Raw genomic sequence first — 25,310 nt, forward strand, 5'->3', positions numbered from 1 at the left:
GAATGTCTCAGACTTGGCTGTTTTAATTAGCTGAATAATAATACCATGAGGCAATGAAAATGCCTTGACTGTGAGAGCGTGTTCTCTTTTCCAACACACAATAAATAGCTAGACATCATTGCTTAAATGAATTGAAATAGGATTGGGGTTTTGCAGCGCAAATACAGGCTTTGTGTGTCTAATGGCACTCCTCCAAACTATCAATATCATATCTTTTCCAACGAACAGGGCCAAGATATCTCATACTTCACAGCTTGCAAACAGAAGATGCCTCACAGACATGAAGTAACATGAATTTCTGTGATGTGCATTTTTGTGTATGTGTATACAATGACCATGTTTATATGTCTGGGTCTTCTGGACATAGAGGAGAGATAAGGAAGCACAACAACTCACTAAACGAGCATCAATTTTTGTGTGTTTACATGCACACTTAATGGAGTTAAGTTTGATGATGGAGTTGGAGTTGAGTTATACAATCTTATGTCTAATACATATAATTCCGTTTGGGCCACAAAATATATTTTGAAAAATGCGCCAGTGGTTGTTTCATTTTTATTGTTTTGGTTCAGTTAAATTCACTGGTGTCCAATCTTGTTTTGGACCCCACTGACTGACTTTCATTGTATGGACTGAAACAGTTTTTTGTGTGTCTTTTTACAATGTGGCTGTATTTGCCAAACTTTACTGTAAAAAATATGGTAGCAACATGTTTTAAAGATTTAAAAATGAATTTATATATATATATTACATTAACTGAAATATTAATGTTAGTACTCCAGATCACTATATGTTTTTACCTTTATAATAAAACAACCATACCAAAATCACAGGTGGTAAAGAAAAAGCCAAATGTTAAATTATTAAAAGTTCATCACAAGTAAGCTACCGTAAATATTTAGAATGCACACACACACACACACACACACACACAACACCACCATGATAATACACGACACTAAAATAATGCAATGAATATTAATAGATAAGATGTATTAATATGTAACATAAGAAAGATTTAACATAAGATGTAATGTAAAATTTAAAATGAAGAAGAAACTAAGGGAATAGTTATTTCAATCAATGTAAAAATAAAACTGTACCACAATTTTGTGGCCATTCAATTTTTTTATTTTTACTGTAAATTATTAAATAACCTTTTTCTTTTTCACTTCCAAAAATGATGTACATTTAACCATCTTTTACTGTAAAATTACCTTAAATTTACCATTTGATCTTTTACTAGATCAAGTTTTTCACTGTATGGAGAATGATAACTTGGTGTTAGTCAACATTTTTACAGTCTTTTACTGTTTAAACGGTCATTTTATTATACAATGGAGTAGCAACCATTGTTTTAGACATTTTATGTTTGTCTCCCTTTCTTTTAGAGCAATATTCATTATATTTTAAGAGCTTTGTTTTGTTTGGCTGCAGTGCAAAAATAAAAATAAAACAGCCAACCATGTACAAATGGGTTTTAAGTCTAAGCTAAATCATCAGCAGTTTAATGAATGGCTATTGGCTAACCAGTAATTTTTTTAGTCATTGAGTTAGGATGACCAGGTGAATATTACATTTAGGGACTTAATATTCATGAGCCAGACTGATAATATTTATAATGTGTCCCTCCACATTTTACAGATAACTTCTTTGCCCTTGGCTGTAAGAGAATGATTTAACAAGTTAGGATTTGTGCCGGGTTCTGTTGACATTAGAAACAGGCAGATGAAATGAGTCTTGATTCTTTCTTGTGAAAGCTCAAGAAAGATTCTCTTTGTGTACTCTGACTTTTACTTAATCATCTCTTGACTCATCCCCAGAGAACATGCCCACTGGCCACTGTTGCTTTACCCAGTTTCAGAGGAGCTAAAGCGGGACATTACTCATTAGCCTGAGCACCACTGGCTGTAATTAAATTTAGCCCTATAGAACAATGCTCATTCTTCCATGCTGTATTATTTCATCATTTGACTAATCATTAAGTAAGCTTAGTACAGTATCTGTCGTCTGGAGTTCCATATGAGAGCTCTTTGTGGCTAGGAATGGGTGGTTTCAGTCTGGGTTTCTGTAAATAGTCTGGGGGCATCGTTATGAAGCACAGAATATTCATTCAAAAATTTTGCATTTTAAAGGAATGATTTGCCACCAAAATTGGTTATTTTTTAAATGGAAAGTAAAAATAATTGAAAATTGAATGTGAATTTTTTTAATGAACTGAAATCCTGGCATGACACTATGTCCTATTATTATTATTATTATTATTATTATTATTATTATTATTATTATTATTATTATTATATTGGTTTTCATGGCATTGTATGGAAAAGACAATTTTCTGAAAATTATTACATTTTTCTTATTTAAGAATGAATTTAAATCAGAACCAGTGAAAGTGAACAATATTTTATTTTATTTTGTTGTTACTTAATTATTATCTTAATTTTTTTCCTAATTTAATAATTGAAATCAGACCCAGTGACATGGAACTTTATTTATTTATTTAGATTTAAACATTATTATATGGAAAACGTTTGAAACATTGTTTCCTTTTTCTAATTGAAGAATGAATTGAAATAAGAACCAGTGACATGGAGTAATTCATTTTTTTCCTAACTGAATAATTGAAATCAGAACCAATGATACATCACTTATTTTTTTATTATTATAATTTTTTAAAACTGATTTTAATATTGTTGTATGGAAAACATCTAAAAAATAATAATTTAATAACTGAAATCAGACATGATCAGAACAAATTATTCTTTTATTTTTTTATTGTTTTGTGCAATTGTATGGAAATAATCATAGGATTCTTCAATTCCTTATTTTATGTTCCATGGAAAAAGTACCTGCATGCTTGGAACAGATGAATCGTTTTCATTTTCAGGTGAATTATCCCTTTAATTCTGAAGTATAAAGACACTTTAGGTGAGGCTGAATCACAGTATGACCGGCAGATGTAAAAGTGATTTGAAGCGGAGTCTGAAGCACTCGTATCATCCAGAAGAAGCCAGCCTTATGAATATCAGATGAGGCTGATTAATGCTACAGTTAAATGGTTTTCAGTAGTGTCTGTTAATGTCATTGCCTTAAAGTGCAGCCTCATGAGTAATGATGTCACCGCAGCAGCAGAGGCTTTTATGATTGACTCCAGTGTTTGGAGGACTTGTCTTTCCATTGTTTTCCTCTGTCTGTTTATTCTGCTGTTTATTCCAAGTACATGTGCTGCTTTCATGCTCCACTCACTCCATTTTAGTTTCTTGTTTTCCCCCGGAGAAACAAATGCCTCCAATTGTCTGTTGCATTTTTAGAATTGATAAACAACTAAGTCATTGCGATTTCCAATCTCATCAGCTTAGGAATGGGCGGCCCGGGTGTGACCCAGTTTTTTGCCGCCGGCCAGCGTTTTCATTTGAAATGACATACATTGTTATGATATACACAAATCTGTTGGAGTTTCCAGTCTACTGAATTCATATATGGCCAAAATCAGTAAAATAAAAAGCAATAGGATCCCGGGGTGCAGCCACACATCGCAGCTTATTCTACCACAAGCTTAGACAGGACGAAACCGCTGGACTGGCATACAGTGTATATAGTAAACATAGTAACCACAGTTTGTTTTGTTTTCACATGCTGTTACAGTGGTGTAAAAAAGAATTTACTTAATAAAGTAACTGTCAATACATTCAGTTGTCAGCAAACCCACCAGCATGTAGGCGGTCTGAGACTGCTCTTGGTGTAATTCTGACGCAGAATTATGTGTGAGTTTTACATTAATGCAAAAATAACATACTACGTGCATTGTAAATAAAAATTAAGCTATAATTTATGACAAATGGCCTTCAAAGGCTAGCATCAGTAGTTCTAGCACATGTTAATTTCTATGGCAATGATCACATAACTATCCTGTAAAAGCAGTTGCTTGGTATTGATTGAGGTGATTTCAATAGGAGAAGAAAGGTGAGTTCAGAAACCTCATTTATTCATTTTGTGATTTACTGCCCTAAAATGGTTGAATATAAATGTTTCACAAGGAACAAACTTGACCTCTGCTTGTTTTGCTCATTCTTAACCATCATTAATTGTTTGTTATTTTCCTGTTGGATGATTTTGTACCTTGAGAGTGAGACACATAATGGGTGGATTGTTTACTGACCCTTTGGCATAAACTTTGTTGCTGTAGAAACAAGAAAACTTAGATTGCTTTGTGTGGCAGGGTGGGGGGGGGGGGGGCGTGGTTTAGCGAAGTCGGCAACGGGAGAGAGAATCAGGAGACAAACAGTAAGTGAGTGGTTTGGGCGGAAACGATCAATACCTGTTTCTTGTTTCAGTAATTGGCGTGGAGAGAGTATAAAACGCCAGGAGAGACAGAAGCAGTCGAGAGAGAGACGGACTGCTGACTGGAACCGGAAGGAGTTACCCGGAAGCGTTTGGCGATAGTGTGCGCGCTCGTGTCATAATAAATGTCACCGTTGGTGTTTGTAAAGATTACTTTTTGTTTTATTATTAAAAACTTGTCAGCAGTCCATCCGACCCCTTGTCCTCTTCCTCCTACGAACGTACTACTCTGGTGCAGAAACCCGGGAAAGGAAGAAGGAGTGCCGCTGCCATGCAGAGCCCGTCCTCCACGCCATTTGCGGATGTCATCTCATCCCTCGCGGCCCTGCACCAAGAGCAACATCAGGCCCTGCTGGACTTAAGAACTGATCAGGAGCAGTGGTTCCATGCCATCCTACAAGCCCAGCAGGAGGACAGCGAGAGGTTCCAGAGCTGGATCGACCGGGAGGTTCGTGCCGAGGCCACGGGACCGCCCGCGGTTCCCATTCACCTACCCCTCCACAAAATGTGGCCGCAGGACGACCCGGAAGTGTTCCTAGACCTTTTTGAGAAGTCAGCGGAAGCGTGCGGCGGGCCTGGCGACCAATGGCCAGTACGGCTGATCCCCCTGCTCTCAGGCGAGTCCCAAGTGGCCGCACAACAGCTACCAGTGGCGAACCTCCCGGTCTTCAACGACCTGAAGAGGGCTATCATTCAGCAGGTCGGCCGGACCCCAGAGCAGCATCGCCAGCGGTTCCGTTCACTGGACCTGGGGGAATCCGGTCGGCCCTTCGGAATGGCCCAGCAGCTCCGGGACTCCTGCCGCAAGTGGCTACTGGCCGAGGGAAGTGACGTGGAACACATCATCGACCTCGTGGTGCTGGAGCAGTTCATCGCTCGGCTTCCGAAGAGAACAGCCGAGTGGGTCCAGTGCCACCGTCCCACGTCACTAGACTCGGCCATCCATCTAGAGGAGGACCACATGGTGGCGTGCCCTGGGGTCGGCGAACCCACAACCTCAGTCTCCCTCTCTCCCCTCTCCTTCTCTCTCTCGACCTGTCTCTCTCCCTAGGTCCCGTCCACCCGGCCCTCCTCGTGTCCCGGGGCGGGTTCTACCAAGGGCATCACGTGAGTCCAAGGGCCCCACACAGGCTGTTGGAGGGGACAGCGCTTCGGTTTCTCCGCTCTCTCCGCACCAATTCTCCAATCCACTCCCTGCCATTGGGGCGGCGGGAAGGTCTGGGCTGGCCTGTTGGCGTTGCGGGGACGCAGAGCATTTTGTGGACAGGTGTCCAGTGATGGAGGTGGGAACGATGATCCGGGTCCCGGATGTCCCACAGGCCACCCCAGTCAGACAGGAGAGTACCAAATACCTGTGAGTATCAAGGGGGGTACATATCCGGCCTTGGTGGATTCAAGATGTAACCAAACCTCAATCCATCAAAGCCTGATTCAACTGGGTGCATTGGATACAAGTCGTGTGGTTTAGGTGCGGTGCGTACACGGGGATGTGGTGGAGTATCCGGTTGTCCCGATTATTATTAAGTTCAGGGTTCAAAAGCATAGTGTGGAGGTAGCGGTTAGTCCCCACCTCCGGCATCCGATAATTTTGGGAACAAATTGGCCCGCGTTTACTGTTTTATTGGGGTCGTTATGTGCGGATGCCTCTTGGGGAAATAAGGCACGGAAGGGGGCCGCGCAAGTGCAGGTGGGAGAAACTGAGCCAGGACCGCTGGGTTCTGCTTCAGGGGAACCGAGTGAAATTGGGAGACTTATTCTCTCGGAGCGTGATGACTTTCCTCTGGAGCAGTCTCAGGACGAGACATTAAAACATGCTTTTCAGCAGGTCCGCTCCATCAATGGCCAGCCTCTCCAACCTGCCCACCCGCTCACCTATCCATATTTTGCCATTTTAAGAGATCGCTTGTATCGAGTGACCCAAGACGCTCGGACAAAAGTAAATACAACCCAGTTGTTAATTCCAAAGAGGGCTCATTCTAATCCTATGGCAGGCCATTTGGGACAGGCAGCAACACTGAATCGCCTCATGACCCGTTTCTTTTGGCCGGGCATTCACGACAACGTGCGCAGGTGGTGCGCGTCTTGTCCTGAATGTCAGTTGGTGAATCCACCGGCCGCCCCAAAAGCGCCTTTGCGCCCCCTTCCCTAAATGCAGGTCCCCTTCGAGAGAATTGGTATGGACCTCATCGGGCCATTAGAGCGATCTGCACGGGGACATCGCTTTGCATTAGTCATAGTTGACTATGCAACACGATATCCTGAAGCAGTGGCCCTCCGCAACATTTCCGCTAAAAGTGTTGCGGACGCCCTGTTTCTTCTAATCTCCCGGGTGGGGGTTCCGAAAGAGATCCTCACCGATCAGGGCACGGCGTTTATGTCACGTACGCTACGCGAACTGTACGGATTATTGGGCATTAAATTGATTCGAACTAGCGTCTATCACCCACAGACCAACGGCCTGGTCGAACGATTTTATGGCACACTTAAATCCATGATCCGGAAATTTGTTCAAGAAGACGCCAAGAATTGGGATAAGTGGCTAGAGCCCTTGTTATTCGCTGTGCGAGAGGTCCCACTAGCCTCAACAGGGTTTTCCCCCTTCGAGCTTCTCTACGGATGCCAGCCTCGAGGGGTGCTGGATGTACTGAGAGAAACTTGGGAGGAGGGGCCATCTCAGAGCAAAAACGAAATTCAGTATGTGCTGGACTTGAGAACAGAACTCCACACTTTGGGGCGGCTATCAATGGAGAATTTGTTACAAGCCCAGGACCGCCAAAGCCAGCTGTATAACAGGGGAACTAGATTGCGCAAATTTGCACCAGGAGAGAAAGTACTTGTATTACTCCCCACGTCGAGCTCTAAGTTATTGGCTAAGTGGCAGGGACCGTTGAGGTCGCACGACAAGTCGGAGATCTCGATTATGAGGTAATACGGTCCGATAGGAATGGGGGACGTCAGATCTACCTCCTAAAAAAAATGGAATGAGGCGGAATCAGTGATGTTGGCAACGGTGATTGGTGGAGAGGATGATGTGGGCCAGAGGCTAATGTCAAACCACAATCCCTTGCCCTGGCCCCAGGAGGAGATCACCTCTCGCCGTCCCAACACACTGATCTAACGAAATTACAGGCGGAATTTGCCGACGTGTTCTCGCCCCTACCGGGCCATACCAACCTCATTCAGCACCATATCGAGACGGAGCCGGGCGTGGTAGTTCGCAGCCGGCCGTATCGCTTACCTGAGCACAAGAAAAAAGTAGTTCAGACTGAATTAGGTGCAATGCACTACATGAGGGTAATAGAAGAATCCAATAGTAACTGGGCGAGCCCAATAGTTTTAGTTCCGAAAACGGACGGCTCAGTCCGGTTCTGTGTGGATTACCGCAAGGTGAATGCTGTGTCAAAATTCGACGCGTATCCAATGCCACGGGTTGACGAGTTGCTTGATCGGCTAGGCTCGGCTCATTTTTATTCGACATTGGACTTAACGAAGGGTTATTGGCAGATCCCCTTGTCTCCATTATCCAAAGAAAAGACCGCTTTCACGACGCCATTTTGATTACACCAGTTTGTTACCCTTCCATTTGGGTTGTTTTGGGCACTGGCTACCTTTCAGCGCCTCATGGATAAGATTCTGCGGCTCCATGCTGCATATGCGGCTGCCTACCTAGATGGCATCATTATATTTAGTAATGATTGGCAGCGGCATATGCAGCATCTGAGGGCTGTACTGAGATCGCTGAGGGGGGCTGGACTCACGGCCAACCCAAAGAAGTGTGCGATTGGGCGTGTGGAAGTAAGGTATCTGGGCTTCCACTTGGGGCATGGACAGGTGCGTCCCCAAATTGACAAGACAGCCGCTATTGCGACCTGTCCACGTCCCAAGACCAAAAAGGAGGTAAGGCAGTTCTTGGGGCTGGCGGGATATTATAGACGGTTTATTCCTAATTATTCGGACCTCACCAGCCCTTTGACTGACCTTACTAAAAAGGAGGTGCCAGATACGAACCAGTGGAAGGAGCCGTGTAAGCAGGCCTTTACCCAGGTAAAGGCTGCCCTGTGTGGCGGGCCGTTGTTACACTCTCCTGATTTTTTTCTCCCTTTTCTGTTGCAGACGGACGCATCGGACAGGGGGCTGAGTGCAGTCCTGTCGCAGGAGATAGAGGGGGAGGAACGGCCGGTGCTGTACATTAGCCGGAAGCTCTCGAAGAGAGAGGCTAAGTACAGCACCATAGAGAAAGAGTGCCTTGCCATTAGATGGGCCGTGCTCACCCTCCGCTATTATCTCCTGGGATGGGAATTCACCCTCTGTTCGGTCCACGCTCCGCTGCAGTGGCTCCACCGCATGAAGGATACCAACGCGTGGATCACTTGTTGGTATCTGGCTCTACAGCCTTTTAAGTTCAAGGTGATCCACAGGCCAGGTGTTCAGATGGCTGTGGCTGACTTCCTCTCCAGAAATGGGGGGCGGGGGGGCTGCAGGCTGGATGACTCCCCGGCCTGAGTCGGGCGGTGGGGGTAGGTGGCAGGTGGGGCGTGGTTTAGCGAAGTCGGCAGCGGGAGAGAGAATCAGGAGACAAACGGTAAGTGAGTGGTTTAGGCGGAAACGATCAACACCTGTTTCTTGTTTCAGTAATTGGCGTGGAGAGAGTATAAAACACCAGGAGAGACAGAAGCAGTCGAGAGAGAGACGGACTGCTGACTGGAACCGGAAGGAGTTACCCGGAAGCGTTTGGCGATAGTGTGCGTGCTAGTGTCATAATAAAAGTCACCGTTGGTGTTTGTAAAGATTACTTTTTGTTTTATCAGCAGTCAATCCGACCCCTTGTCCTCTTCCTTTCCTCCTACGAACGTACTACACTTTGATATACATAACACATTCTTTCTGTCATAGTTGACTATGTTAGCTTGGACGTTCTCACCCATTCAGAGCCTGGGTATATATATATATATATATATATATATGTATATATATATATATATATATATATATATATATATATATATGTATATATGTATATATATATATATATATATATATGTATATATATATATATATATATATATATATATATATATATATATGTATATGTATATATATATATATATATGTGTGTGTGTGTGTGTGTGTGTGTATACATATATATATATATATATATATATATATATATATATATATATATATATATAATAATGTTGTTAGCGCTGCACAGGTAAATTAGTTTTAACCCTTATCCTGTCCTTATCTGTGATCTGCTTTGAAACACGGGAGGAAGGTACATGATGAGATTAGTCTGTACCATGTTTACCAGTTCTGATTCACAGCAGGCCCTGCTGTCTTGACTGAATAACAAATGCAAGAAAGTTCAAATACCCCACTTACCATTAAACAAAAAAAAACTGAATTAGCATCTAACTCATTCAGACTGCATCAGGCTAATTCATGCCTGAGAAGGGATGCTGATTTGTGTGTTGAGGTCATCAGTAGGCCAAGGGGCTGCCCGCCGAATCACTTTAAAGCCGCTCTGGTTTACTCTGTTAATGATCTGTCATTTTAAATCTCACGCGTGAGAATTCATCTCACATGCCTCACCAGCAGCAATTCCCACTGAATCTTCACTGGCTGTTTTCATTCACAGCATGGAGAGACTGCATTATACCTCCTAATGACTTTTGTGAGGTCTGACGGTTCACAATGAAAGCAGAGGTGCATGAGATTAGCTTTTTATTGATTTGGCTTTAAGAAGATAAGATACACTAACATGTTTAAGGAGAATTTAATCCTTAATGACCAGGGCTGTGCTATTCATAACCATGATGCATTTTTAATGCTTTAAATAGTTACTCTAAAAGCAGTCATTACCATTTAACCTAGTGTAGATTAAAATTGAAATAGGTGCTTTCTTGCTCATAATTATTTAGTGATTTACAAAACTGATTCAGACTAAACAAAACCCTTCTAAATCACATTGTAAATAGACTGGTCTCACATTGTTGATCTGAAGGTTGATTATGCAGTCGTACAATTAGAATCATGTTAGCTGTTGTGGAGTTTCTGTCTGAAGTCAAAATAATTCTCCACAGATATTTTACAATATGTGTGAGGACTGCTACACATTTTTGTAGTTATATAACTTGTGGCCATTATTAAGCCGGCTTGTTCCTGGTGCAGGGATCAGAAATGGCTTAAGGAACAAAAGGAACAAAACAAGAATTGACAAAAAAATTATGTAATGTTGAAATCTGTTAACCAGTATTTTGTTCAATATTCAAAAAAAAAAAAAAAAAACATTATTTATTTATTTTGTCCAGTAAACCTTTGTTTTAAACAAATGTATTTAGTTTTGAGATTATTTTAGTTTGAGTTTATAATTTATTTTGGAAAGAAATAAATGCTTCTATTCAGTAAGAACTTATTGAATTGAGAAAACATATCATTCATAATGCTGTTCATTTGAACTTTCTATTTATTTTATTGTATTTGATAAAATAAATGCAGCCTTTGTGAACATAAGAAATTTATTTTAGAATCATATGGGGGGAAAAATCTTAGCAATCTATACTTGTGTGTACAATATAAGCAGTTCATTATTTAGAAAACTTTCTGATGACACAATAGAGTTGACACTGGCTTCATCCGAAATCTTAGGCAGCTTATTAGTGGGATATCATACATTCAAAAATCCATCAGATGAAGGCATCTCAGTAGACATGATGTGACACGATCTTTTTTTTGGATGTGTTTTATTGCCTTCCTACCTCTATGTCCTGCAGAGACAGCATTTTTCAGCTTTTGGGGTGCAGCCAAGATGAACACAATGGTGTTATGTCTGTACACACGGTATGAGACACACACTGTCCACCAGCTTCTATAAGCTCTGAGATCACCTGAATCTGTGTGTGATCAGTGGAGCGGTCATTACTTAATTTACAATAAGTATAGTACAATTTATTTCCCATTGCTTTCCACAAGCCGTGAAATCAGGCTTTTCCATCCCCATTAAACAAACCACTGCCTTCTGCAGTCATCTGCTCTCTAACAGCCAGCGCTGAGATAGCCCTTAGCACGACTTGTTGCACCATTTAATGCATCTGTGATCATATTCCTCCTGACAGCTAACGACAGACACTTAATTCCAGACCACATGTGGAGCTAGTCGCTCATGCAGAACGTTTCACTGGGCTCTAAACGGTACAGTCTTTTTGTAGCCCTGCGTTTGTCTTTGGCTGTAATTCCTTTTTCTTAAATGAATTAATGGTGTACATCTGAATTAAATGAAAGCCTAGCCGGTCTTCAGATCAGTTCACCCCCTCAGCAATCACTAATGAATGTTGTATTAGTGACAGACATAAAAGCTTTATATACCTAATTGTTTTATTTGATAATCATTAGTAGATCACCCTGCTGCTTTATTGGCTGGATTATTTGTTTTACTGCTATCTGTAAATTACTTTTAAAGCAAACGCAATAGTGCAGTTACCCACTTTTAATTAAGGTCCTTTTACTGTTGGTTTGGCCGATTCAGAAAATTGAGTGCCTTCAGTCTCATTCTACTGAGAGAACACAATATGAGATTATACAGGGCAATAAGGAGGATCCCATGGCCCCATTGTCTGCTGTGATGTATTGAACATTACTCTTGAAAATTGTATTCAGAAGAATAAATTATATAAAGAAGTCTTCTATCGCTGAATAGCAGATTCTAACCATAACCATGCGTTTATGAATTTACGTTACATTATATTTACAGCAGTTCTAACAACATTTACAACATAAATTATTTAATATACACTACCATTCAATAGTTAATGGTCAGTAACATATTTAAATATTTTTTAACAGTCTCTTGTGCTTATCAAGGGTGCATTTGTTTTTAAATAAAAAATACAGTAATATTGTGTGTGTATATATATGTCTAAATTGTCATTTTTTTTTATATAATACAAATTTTAATTTATTTTGGTGATGCAAAGCTGAATTTTCAGCATTATTACTCCAGTCTTCAGTGTCACATGATCCTTTAGAAATCATTCTAATATCTTTATTTGCTGCTCAATAATCATTTGTCATTATCAATGTTGAAATCAGTTGTGCAGTTTAATATTTTCTGTGGAAATCATGATAATTTTGATCATCAAACACAAGTATTCTTTGATGAATAGAGAGTTCAAAGGAAAAACATTTCTTTGAAATTTGTCTTTAAATTGATCAAATGTTACAGTAATGCAAATGAATAATATTGAATAAAAATATTTATTTCAAAATATAGCAGATTATTGTTTGTGTTTATGCAGGTGTATGTAGGAAGCAACAAGTAAAACATTTTTTTGAGCGTGTCACTCCAGACATGAGTTGAGAGTCCAGTTGTAGGACAGCATGGCCTTTATCTCAGTGGGATCCACTCAACAGGGGGCCTGCTCATACTTGAACATCTTACACCTTGTGACATTTGTGTGTCAACTGCAATTTGCTAAATGTATTTTCAGAGAAAAACAGAAAATAAACTTGTAGCTATTAAACGCCAGCTGTTGTATTCATACTTTCCTATGATACTTATAGATATATATATATATACTTGCATTCGTCATCCTAAAAGCTGTTGCATAACTTGACAATGACATTGATTATGAAAATAAATGTTTCTTGAGCAGCAAATCAGCATATTAGACACTGAAGACTGGAGTAATAATATATATATTTTAATATAGAAAACAGTTACTTGTTATATTATTTCACATTATTAGAGTTTTACAGTATGCCTCACTAGATTTTAAACATCTTCATAAAAATGAATTCTCACAGTTGCATCTCATTCATTGGTAATTAGTTTTGTTTCATAAGAATATATAATAAATACAGTGCAAAGTTAGGGTGTGAGTCAGAAGAATGTGAATGAGGTTATGCAGGCTGAAGAATTCCCCTGCGGACGGGGGGAGGGAAGAACTGACATTCGTGGCGGTTTAATTTGGTTAGTCAGTGTGAAAGCATCTGTGCATGATAGTGATGGAGTCTATGTATTAGAGCTCCACATTTCTGACAGACACAATATGTCTTTGTTCGACTGTAAGTAACAATGAATACAGCAGTGATAGTCTTCTCTAGTTCTGCAGCCTGGCCGAGACTTAAGGCCCGTTCACACCAAGAACTATAACTATAAAGATAACTATAAAGATAACGATATTAGCGTCCACACCAGCGAACGATATTGTTTGTGTATTCTAAGCGGACGCGCGTCTGCTGCTTTAAATTCTCGAGCTCATTACAGCAGGATTGATTCTGATTGGTTGGCAATGTTTTTATCGTTCATCAGAAAAAAAAAATCGTTCTGAAAGTGATTCCAACGATATCGTTTCTCTGTGCCTTTATCGTTATAGTTGTGGTGTGGACTCCGCTATTCTTTAATATTGAGAACGATTTTTAGAACTATATCTTTATCGTTATCTTTATACTTATCGTGCTTGGTGTGAACGGGCCTTTAGAAATATAGAATATAATAAGATACTAGCTGTACATGGAATTTGTTTTGAGCTGTGTTTATTCTTGATTTTTGTTTATTTTTGATTATAAATAACTTAAGTTTGTTATATTTTAGAATTTTGTACTCAAGTGACAAGTTCTTGCTTAAAATCTATTAGAAATTAAATAATAATAATAAAGTAAGTTTATTGTTCACTCTCTACTGTTGTAGGAGTTACATACAATCTGCTGAAGCTGTGGTGCTGATACTTTTATAAAATAGGGTACAAGCTCTGTGCTGTATTACGAGTGCCTTGTTGATTTTCTTAACAAATTGTGTTTAAAAAAATATTAATACTACTATAAATTTTATGCTGTTTCATGAAAATGTATTACTGTGATGTGGATCAAAGATTTAGCACAATCAAGGCCCTTTCACACTGCACATTGGTCCTGGAAAATTGCCTAAATTCCTTCTGTGTGAACGCAAACACATCCCAGGATCGATCCAGGGTTGGGCACCTAGTAACATTGCTGGGTTCAGTCCCGAAACAAGTTCTGTGTACAAAAGCCAGAACCAATGCTGTAAAAGGTGTCGTAGTGATGATGCACGTTATCGTGCAACTCTTTTACCAGGTGTTTTGAAGGCAGATCAATGAAAAAATATGTGCAAACAGTAATGAAGCAGAGATCAGGTAGTTCCTCACTATCAAGATCCTTCGCTAGTTTTAGTGAAAGTGTCTAGCGTTTTTGACTCGTACATTACACGTCACATCCCTGATGTCACGTGTCATTACGGGACCTTTACGGGTTGTGTGTGAACACACACACACAGATTCCGGGAAATCACTGGCAGTGTGAATGAACCAAAATCGAATGATCCGGGAACAATTGCTGAGACACATTACCTGTGTATTATCCAGGATTCAGTGTGAAATGGGGTTCAGAACCAATCAGAAGCCATGACCACATCTGTTATATACAATTTCAAGCCTAGACTATAATCATATATACATATACCAAAAAACATGCTTTAATGGCTAAATTAAACACACTGTGTGTGTGTGTGCACGCGTGTTTTTGTGACATATCAGGACACAACTCTGTATAATGACATGGGTATGACACAGGTATTACAAGGAGAGGGTGACTTATGAGAACATAACCCATGTCCCCATTTTTCAAAACGCTTATAAACCATACAGAATGAGTGGGGTTTGTCCCCCCTATGGGATGTCCCCACTTTTCACAAAAACAAACGTGTCTGTGTGTGTTTGTACTGTTTTTCTGTAATTCTTTTTATTAGTTGTAAATAAAGGTTTTTGGAGTAGGTTTTAAAAGAAGGTACTATTTAAGTCTTTCTACTAAAATTTCTAATTTAAAGGTGCAGTAAGTGATTTCTAAACAATGCTGTTGAAAGTGGATTGGAATGAGTACCAAAACACACTTGTAGCCAATCACCAGTAAGGGGCTTGTCGACTTATGATGGGAGAGATTCCTGTGTTGCATTGCATTTTGGTGAATTCGAGGGTGGATTTGTCAAAATAGGATGTAATACTTTTGGTAGGGATGCATTTGTTTTGTGATTTCAAATATCAATAGCATTTCTTAGAAATTTCATACTGTACTGTATCTCCAAAGATAGGGTAGGTGATTTCAAAGAGGGTAGCAATAGCAATCTAGGTTTGAAGCATAAGATCCCAACCTCCCTGCAAATCACTTTCCAAAGCAACACCTCCACCAAAAACACATGAATGCACACAGGCAGACTAGCAGCTAACCAGCGATACCATGACAGACAGTATTGGTGGAGGGTTAAATTCAGGGCTGTCAGATTAACTCATGTCTCATTCAATGGTAAGAAATTACTACAATACAAAGCGTATAATATTACAATAATAATGTCTTCCGTTCTTGCACGGTCTGAAATAGCGCAATGGAATGTGCTGATGACATATCATGTCGGTGCAAACAGGTTTGCAAATACATACATTCACAGGCAGGTAGGACAGCCTATATCACAAAGCCATTACAAGGCAAGCTTGCAATGCTCTTAGCCAAAATTTTGTTTAGCATTGTTATTGGTAAACTAACATTACATTATACATTTTACACACTGAACCTCTCTGAGCTTGTAAATGGTTCCAGTGATGTGTGGCTTCTACACTGACTTTTATCGAGACGAAACACAGAAAACAGGTGAACGGAAATAGTGGGTGATCATGGCTGCGCCAACTGGTTGTTTAAGAAACCAACTTGTGGATAGCATTACAGCACTAATCAGAGACATGGTGAAACTATTCTAAAACAGGAACAGGCGCGCTTTGGGAACAGTGGGAAAGTTCTGTCAGGGGTTTTGTCCACATGTTGTGCTTCAGTCCAGTCTCAGATGAAAGTCAATGGAGGTTTCTAAACTGTGCGGCACATCTGTGTTTACCTCGACAGTTTCCCGTGGATCACTTGCTATTTCTGCTGCAATTAAATGTTTTTACTTTTTGCTGTTTTCTCTTAGAGGCTTGCTTTTGATTGGCTCATTTTCACCCGACCGTGCCTCGTCTTTTTTTTTTCAAATATTATGGAGCATCCATCCATTGCATTGTTTAAAAGTTTCATTAACAAATCTAACTTTAAAAGCAATCTGATCCGTCTCTTGTGTTTCCGACGCGTGAGGGCGTATGGAGGCGGCTTGTCACGCAGCGTCGCCCACCTCAGACAGTCAACAGAGTAAAAAAGGGGCGGCGATGCGCTTCCCATGGATCCTCACGGCATGCTGATGTGTTGATGATGATCTGTTATGTAAGCTGCCTTCATGTCATTGTGCTTCCTGTCAGCTAGAGTTCTACCCTCATTCTTTCACCCGGGCTTCTCAAACCATTGATCAGCGGCTTGTAATATTTCACCCTCTGAAATAAAATCTTAAATAAAAAAGAACGGCAGGAATGTCTCAGAAGCATTCAAGGCATGCAGGCTGCACTAGACTCTTTGAGTGGAATGAATGAATTCATCATAAAATGAAAAAGCCACAGTTTTTTGATAGCGTGTCCTCTCAAAAATAACCACACTATACCGCAAAATACATATTGATTTGTTCTGCACATTATAATCATTTTTCCCTCATCCAAACCACTGAGGGTTTGGATTTGAAAACCTCTCGAGGAAGCTCTTGGAGAAAGTGTCTTTGTGTTTTGTCAGATGGCCGCAAACACTTCTTTTTATGTAGCTGTAATGTCTTCGGACACATCATGTCCCCTCAAAAGTGGAATAAGCTTTACAAGTCTGACAGGTTTTCATTTTGTGATGGGTGTGTCATTTGGCAGCAGGCGTTCGGGAAACACAATGCTGTCTTTCTTCATCTACATGACCACAAGCATTTTATATCAGGCCTCACTAGGCCTCTCAGTTTACTAAACCACAGTCAGTTTGCATAGTCAAGTCACCTTTATTTATATAGCGCTTTAAACAAAATACATTGCGTCAAAGCAACTGAACAACATTCATTAGGAAAACAGTGTCAATAATGCAAAATGATAGTTAAAGGCAGTTCATCATTGGATTCAGTTATGTCATCTCTGTTCAGTTAAATAGTGTCTGTGCATTTATTTGCAATCAAGTCAACGATATCGCTGTAGATGAAGTGACCCCAACTAAGCAAGCCAGAGGTGACAGCAGCAAGGAACCGAAACTCCATTGGTGACAGAATGGAGAAAAAAACCTTGGGAGAAACCAGGCTCAGTTGGGGGGCCAGTTCTCCTCTGACCAGACGAAACCAGTATTTCAATTCCAGGCTGCAGCAAAGTCAGATTGTGCAGAAGAATCATCTGTTTCCTGTGGTCTTGTCCTGGTGGTCCTCTGAGACAAGGTCTTTACAGGGGATCTGTATATGGGGCTCTAGTTGTCCTGGTCTCCGCTGTCTTTCAGGGATGTAGAGGTCCTTTCTAGGTGCTGATCCACCATCTGGTCTGGATACGTACTGGATCTGGGTGACTACAGTGACCCTCTGATCTGGATACAGACTGGATCTGGTGGCTACGGTGACCTTGGAATAAGAGAGAAACAGACAAATATTAGCGTAGATGCCATTCTTCTAATGATGTAGCAAGTACATAGGGTGTTATGGGAAGTGTTCCCGGTTCCGGTTTATCTAATTAATGCAGCCTAAAAATCCTTTAACGGATTTGGATATTAAAAGCATATTAGTATGTTATGTGTAAGCCAGGTTAAAGAGATGGGTCTTTAATCTAGATTTAAACTGCAAGAGTGTGTCTGCCCCCCAACAATGTTAGGTAGGTTATTCCAGAGTTTAGGCGCCAAATAGGAAAAGGATCTGCCGCCCGCAGTTGATTTTGATATTCTAGGTATTATCAAATTGCCTGAGTTTTGAGAACGTAGCGGACGTAGAGGATTATAATGTAAAAGGAGCTCATTCAAATACTGAGGTGCTAAACCATTCAGGGCATATTGGCTGGGTCTGCTTTAAGAAAACATGCATCTTAGGTGGCGAGTACAAACTGTATCAGTTATGTTTTTATGGAATGTACAGTATACATGCAGCAGCTGAGAGAAAAACTTTAGGAAGAAAAAAAAACTAGTATGGTGAAAAATAAATGAATTATATAAAGTAATATATATATATAAACTAGCATCATTATTCCAATCGTCATTGTAAACATGATCCTTCAAAATCATTCTAATATGCTGATTTGCTGGTCAAGTATCATATTTTATTTTTATCAGGTACTGTATTTGAAATAAAAATTGAAAAAACATTGTCTTAACTGTAATTTTTGACCAATTTAATTTGTCCTTGATTAAATAAAAGTATACATTTCTTTTAAAAAAATAATTTAACTTAAATGTTTCATTTCATAGATTTATTATGTTGATTAAAAAAAAAGAAATAGAATACATGGCGATCTTTCTCAGGCTACGTCCACACGAAGACAGAGCTTTTCCTATCTTATCCCAATCTTTTTTTTTTTCCTCATCTCAAGAAATATCAGCGTCCACATGAAACCACAAAACAATGTAGTATACATGCCAGACCAGCATGTGGCGCTGTAATTCTGCCACAGAGACACACTTAAAATGAAGAAGACATGGACTATGCGCATAAAGCTTGCGCGTGGTACAGAAACGAACATGGAACAATACATTTATTAATCTGTGTTAATGTTAGTTAATAAAAAGACAATCGTTCCGTGTGTGTTCATGTTTTTGTTGCTGTTACGTGACGTAGCGATGTCCGACTAAGGGCGAGACGTGGGCTGATGACGTCATCGTTTCAGAAAATATACGAATTCGCTGTCCACATGAAAACGCAAAGGCGGCGTTTTTCAAATTTATCCACTCTGGGACCCGTTTTCAAAAAATATCGGATTCACTCTCCCAAAACGCCGGATCCATGTGTACGAAACGCCTATACAATACAAAATTTATGCGTATACAGCGGACGGGGCCAGGGGCGGACTGGGACCAAAAAGTGGCCCTGGACTTTCTGGCCCACAGCAGCCCACCACATCAAAACGCAAACTCCCCTGTTTTGATGTAATTTATTTATTTGATATTTAAGTATACTGTTTGGGGATTTTAACCAATAGGGCAACTGATCCTCCATTGAAAAAAAAAAAAAAAAAAAAAAAAGATAACCTGCGTGCTGCAGCTGTTCATTTAGCGACTCCTAGTGAGCGATACATGTTCATCACGAGACAAACATTCTCCTAGAACTCACACTTGGCATTCAGTTAACAGATGCATGAATATGCGGTAATATAAGTTAATGATCCGATTCGTGAACAGATTATTCTCTTGAGTAAATCTTTTAAAATAATCATTTATTTTGTTTAACGAAAACATTGTGGAAACCAGTGGTTCACAAACTGGATAGATCTGAGGTGCAGGGCTCGCAAAATCGCTAGCCCGACGTCCAGGGGCTATTGTGTTTTGCAGTCGGGCTCCAAAATGTATCACTGCTCTTCCCGACGGGCTATCGTGAATAGCGATTTAAAATTCGCGTTGTTCACTCGCTTGGAGGGGTGAAATGTATCGTAGTTGATCGTTTTCACTTGTTTCTAAATCTTGCTGATTCAACTTTTTTAAACAATTTGCGCGCGTTCGAAGCTTGCGCGCACTCGTTCAAAGCACGCGCTGTGAGCAGCATTTCAGACAATGCGCGTACAAAGAATTAATTCATCTTTTGGGTATCGTAACTTCTGAATGAACAAATACACACACAATTATTTCAAAATAATTGTCTCTGCAAGTATTCTCGTAAACACAGTCGGTTATGTTTTAAGTGAACGTATACAGTGGCCTGCTGCTCAGCGAAATTCGCTGTACCAGATGAATCTGTCTCTCTCTAAATTAGACGAAAACACGCTTGTTGGCTGCGCGATCGACTCACTCATCCATTTGCGTAGAAAAGAGATGTAATATTATGATTTCCGTCAATTAAAAAAAAAAATATTATATATATATATATATATATATATATATATATATATATATATTTGTGTACCGGGTGGGCCGGCCCACATTGGCTAGCGGCCCACCGGGAAAAGTCCCGGTGCTCCAGATGGCCAGTCCGCCCCTGGACGGGGCCGAATGGTGTAATTACAGCATCTACCAAGAGATACTTGCATGCTAGTCAGCCAAACCTTGACCTCTTGGGTGCAAGAGAAAAGATCCAGAAAGCCTAAAGCTGTCCGATCCTGTTCTTGGAGAGCTGCCTTTCTGCAGTATTCAGTTCCAATCCTGTTCCAACACACCTGCCTATAATTATCAAGTGTTCCTGAAGATCTTAATTAGCTGGTTCAGGTGTTTTTTTATTACGGGAGGAGCTGAGCTTTGCAGAAAGGTAGATCTGGGCAACCCTGGCATAAAGCATTCCAAACAGCTGCAAAGAGGAATTCAATGTGAAATGGCTATTTAGCGACAGCTTTTTCCAAATAATATCATTAAAAGAAATCACTTCACTATTCTTGTTTGCTTAGTTAACTGTGGATCCGCTGTACCTATGGCTCTCATTGAAGCTCCACTGCAGGGTCAGTCATACTTGGCAGTCAAAAGCAAGTGCCCTTGATTTCTGAACTCTGTTGCAACTGTAAATTGTTTTGTCAGCAGTGCTGTGACACTGTAACTACACTGTATTTCTGGACTAACAACCCAGGAAGCAATTAGTAATTGTTTGTTTTGATTTTTTTTTATGTTTTGAGTGTTCGTGCATAACACCCCAGACATGAGTTGAGAGCCCATGGTAGGACAGCATGGCCTTATCTCAGTGGGATCCACTCGACAGGGGGTCTGCTCATACTTGCAACAGCTAATACCATGTGACATTTCTGCGTCTACTGCAATTTGCAAGATCTTTTCCAGGAAAACAGGAAATTAGGTTCACATTGCTTAGCTGAATATCAGGATGTTGTTAATAAACTCCAAATGCTGGCTGTTTATTTAATACATTCTTCTGATGCATTCAAGTCATTTGTTTGGGAATTTAATGCTTTTTACAATATAATCAAGTAGTCTGTCTTATAGAGACAAGCTTGACCAATCAGATTTGAGAACTAGAACTAATTGTTGTAGAGTACAGCTAAAGCTACATCACTGATATGAAATAATCAAATTTAAATTATATAAAGTTATAATGTATTGCTTATAGGTTTAGTTGGCCAGAGAATGTTTGATATTTCTGTGTGATACTTTTTTTTTACATCTTTAATGATTTGCTTTGTTAAGGTTTTTTTGTTGTTGTTGTTGTTTTTTTTTTTTTACTGTGTACATTTTGCTGAAAAGCCTGTAATAGTTTAATACCTCTGTAACTACTTACTCCAAACAATATAAATGTGTGTCACTGTATAATAGATTTTTGTAACTGTGCTTGTATAGAAACAACATAATTATATAATATTCACTGGAGTAAAAAACGTGATAAACATCCTTGGTCTCAGTTGTTGTACTGAGAAACGCAAATGACCCTCTCTATCACGATTGTTTGCTCTCATATAGCTGCTCATAGATTATTCTGTTTACTATTCATCTCTATGGGATTCTCGTTCATAATAAGCTATATTATATCATATCTTCCCGGTTTCATACACAGTTAAATGCGAGGTGTAACAAATGGATCACGGCTGTTCCTTGCAGGTCCACAGACGACCATAACATCCATTATCCTTATTATGGTTCCAATTTCTAAACCGTATAGAGACGCGGGAAAGCCGTCTGGTTATTAATGACCCTGCTGATAACAGCTCACAGACCATATCCGCTCACAGCCATCATTCTGGAGACTCTGTGCGCGTGTGTAGCCGGTGGGAGGAGCCGCTTTCTTGCGATTGTCTGTCTGCGCTCGCGCTGCGCGCATTCCTCTAAAGTTGCGTTCTCGAGACATACTGCGTGGCGGAGGATTGCGCGTCGAGACACTCACACTTGTTTCTGACATCAAGATTTCTTTTGGTTCCCGTTTTGGTACCTTTCAAGATGACAGAAGAAAAGAATGTTCGACATTTAAAGCTGGTATGTGAGTATTTGGTCTCGTATCACGCTGTGCTTTAGTTAGTTGCGCTTTGAACAGGATTTAAACTGAGCATTAAGGTAGTTTAATGCTTCCTGAAGTAACCTGAAAGCGGAGAAGTTTTAATAATTCCGTAAACCAGGGCTGTGCTGCAAAACATACTGAGCTGCTTACCTAGACAGTGTTTTGGGGCATCGTAAGCGCTTGAAAATGCTGTCTAGGTAGTGGGCTCGATAGATATTGAGAAACAGCGCTGTAGAGTCTGTGTGTTTTACTACTTAACCTGCCTGTTCTCTTTTACACCGTGTTTCGACGCTGTTATTGGATGTGTCTGGATGAACGGGTGTTCGGTGGTGCTAACTAACACTGTATCATCATTTGAGCAGTGATGTTCTCCTGTAGACAAAAATAAATGGATGATTAGTGTCTCTCATACTCTGAACATTTAGGGGATTTGAGTATATCGCTACCATAGCGACAGTACACGCATCTATTTATTTTAATCTTTTTTAATTTTTTTAATTTTGCTGAAGCAATGAATGTTTCATTTATGGACTTCACATTACAATTACTGAAAATAATACACTGGCTTTTAATTAATCTTTTTCTTTCATGTGCAGAAAGTTTCTATTTTTATTTATTCATTCAATTTCTTTTTCTAACTATTTTTAAGAGTAGATATGTGGTTCTTAACTTGGGGTCTGGGGCCCACTAGGGGGCATCAGTAAACTTTCAAGGGGCCACAAAATGTAAAATATTTCAAAATAAATATTGCAATAATGATAATAATAAAACAAAAACAAATGCTATATGTATAACACAATTTTGCAAAGATTAGTTTAACATGCATTAGCTAGTTCTCAATAAATAAATAAATTGTTAGCGAATGTAAAACATTTTTTCTTTTTCTTTTTTTTTTTTTTTGCTCTTGAATGATATTTACACATTATGTTTCTTTTAAAAATAGGTTAAAAACTACCTGAGCAGAGTGAGAAGTGTGTTTAAAGAACATATAATAACATAATTGTAATCAGCTGTTGTGCATACTTTTTAATAAAATAAAATAAATAAATATATATATAGTTCTATGGGGAATCAAAAGCTCACCTAAAGAATGTCATTAGTAGTTGTAGTGTGTTGTTTTTAGTAGCATTACTCACTAACGTTTGAAAACGTTGGAAACTCATCTTACTTCTTTTTCGAATCGGAGCATAAATCCATCAAAAGAGGTTCGGATCAGTTTTGATCTCAGGAATCCGGTTTAATTGTTTTCATACCTCAGCTGGTTTTGATTTGTAAGTGATTGTTTACACTTCGTTTTACAATATAAAGTCTGTTGTAAGTGTGGGGTTTTGTCGAGCTTTCATCAAAGGCTGTCAGAGTCCCTTAACAGAAAGCAGGTATTTGGGGGGTTTGTTTGTTCCGCTGGCATGCAGAACACGCTGTAGGCAGACCCTGAGTTGAAGGTCATTAAAATGTCATTTAGCAGCTGTCAGTTTTAAAAGATTATGTGGCAGATTGATCTGATATGTTGAAAGAGCACTACTGTTGGCTAACATAACTTACACGCTAAACCATTTAACATTTGTGACTACAATTCATAAAAGTGATCTTTAGTGGCATGTGCACCATGGCTGTCAGTCCCTTCATGTTCTTTCATACATGCTTCGATTACTGCCAGCTAAAGTAGGGATGGTTAGTTCTCTTAAAAAAACATGACTTTTATTCAGCTGCGACTCTCTGAGCAAAACAAACTGAGTGTACACTTGTTTTGAAGGCACCTCTTTTTTTACACTCCTGTGGCTCATGACATGGCAAGTTCTCTCAGCTGAATTACACATGAATAAGAGCATAATTATATGATATGAGGTGCTGGGTAACAGAAGGCTGAAATGGGCTGAACCGTGTTTCTTTTTTGCCCTCGCCATTGTTCATGCCCTAGGGACAAAAACACAAGTATGATGGACTGTTGCGCGGTCAAAGGGCAACCATGAAATGCCATTTTGTCATTTTATTCTATAATTGTAATTGCACCTACTGGAAAAAATACTTAACTCTAAACCTGAAAAGTAAATTGAATGCCTTTTTAGCTGTAAGCACTGTTGTGTTAATTGACCCATTTATTGTTGATGTGGTTATATAGCAGCAGCATGCAAGCCTAACAAAATGTGAAATATTTTTATATATATATATATATATATATATATATATATATATATATATATATATATATATATATATATCGACCAAACAGACATTAAAGTCAACTTGATTAAAAATGCTGGTAAAATGCAGTGAAAATTTATTTGACAAGGAATAACAGCATTTAGGAATGTATGTGCACTAATATACTTATAACCAGCAATATTTATTTACTATATACAGGTATTATTAAAAGTTTAGTTGTTTTGAAAGATGTCTCACTAAGGCTGCATTTATTTAATCATAAATACAGTTTGAAATACTATTACCTTTTAAAATAACCGTTTTCTTTTTGAGTAGATTTTAAAATGTAATTTATTTATATTATTATATTATATAGCATCATCACTCCAGACTTCAATGTCGCATGGTCCCTCAAAATCATTCTAATATGTTTTGCTGCATAAGAAACATTTATTATCAATGTTGAAAAAGAAAACCGTGATATACTTTTTTAGGGTTTCTTTGAATTTAAAGTAAAAAATCTTCTATATCATAATGCATGTATGTACTGTCACTTTTGATCAATTGAATGCATCCTTGCTGAATAAAGTAAATTTCTTTAAAAAAAAAAAAGATGTATATAAGTATTCTGACTATACATATCGCCCAACCCAATTCATTACCATATAGTATGAGTAAATGACATGTGCATTGTAACTATGCACTATACACTTATTACTTTGCTTAAAATGCATTGCAATTCCTAATTCAGGGATGTGGCAGTTTTACCTCCCTTCGTTGAAAGCAGGCAGGTGTGGCTGTACTTAATAAGTTTGCATTGTTGTCAGCATTC

At 39.3% G+C, this 25,310-nt stretch overlaps 1 protein-coding gene across 5 annotated transcripts in view; it reads left to right on the plus strand.

The window, feature by feature from the left end:
• Nucleotides 1–25,310, plus strand: part of LOC132109448 (probable E3 ubiquitin-protein ligase MID2) — a 149,760-nt gene that overhangs the window by 34,148 nt on the left and 90,302 nt on the right. For 2 of the 5 annotated variants that reach the window (XM_059515521.1, XM_059515520.1), the window contains exon 1: nt 22,140–22,314. The exons of 2 other annotated variants lie outside the window; for them this stretch is intronic. The gene's annotated coding sequence lies outside the window, so the exon portion shown is untranslated. Of the gene's footprint in view, nt 1–22,139; nt 22,315–25,310 lie in introns of those variants that run through there. One more of the 5 variants, XM_059515524.1, reaches the window with a different exon arrangement.

This window comes from Carassius carassius, chromosome 29 (assembly GCF_963082965.1).
Source record: "Carassius carassius chromosome 29, fCarCar2.1, whole genome shotgun sequence".
Classification (NCBI taxonomy): Eukaryota; Metazoa; Chordata; class Actinopteri; order Cypriniformes; family Cyprinidae; genus Carassius; species Carassius carassius.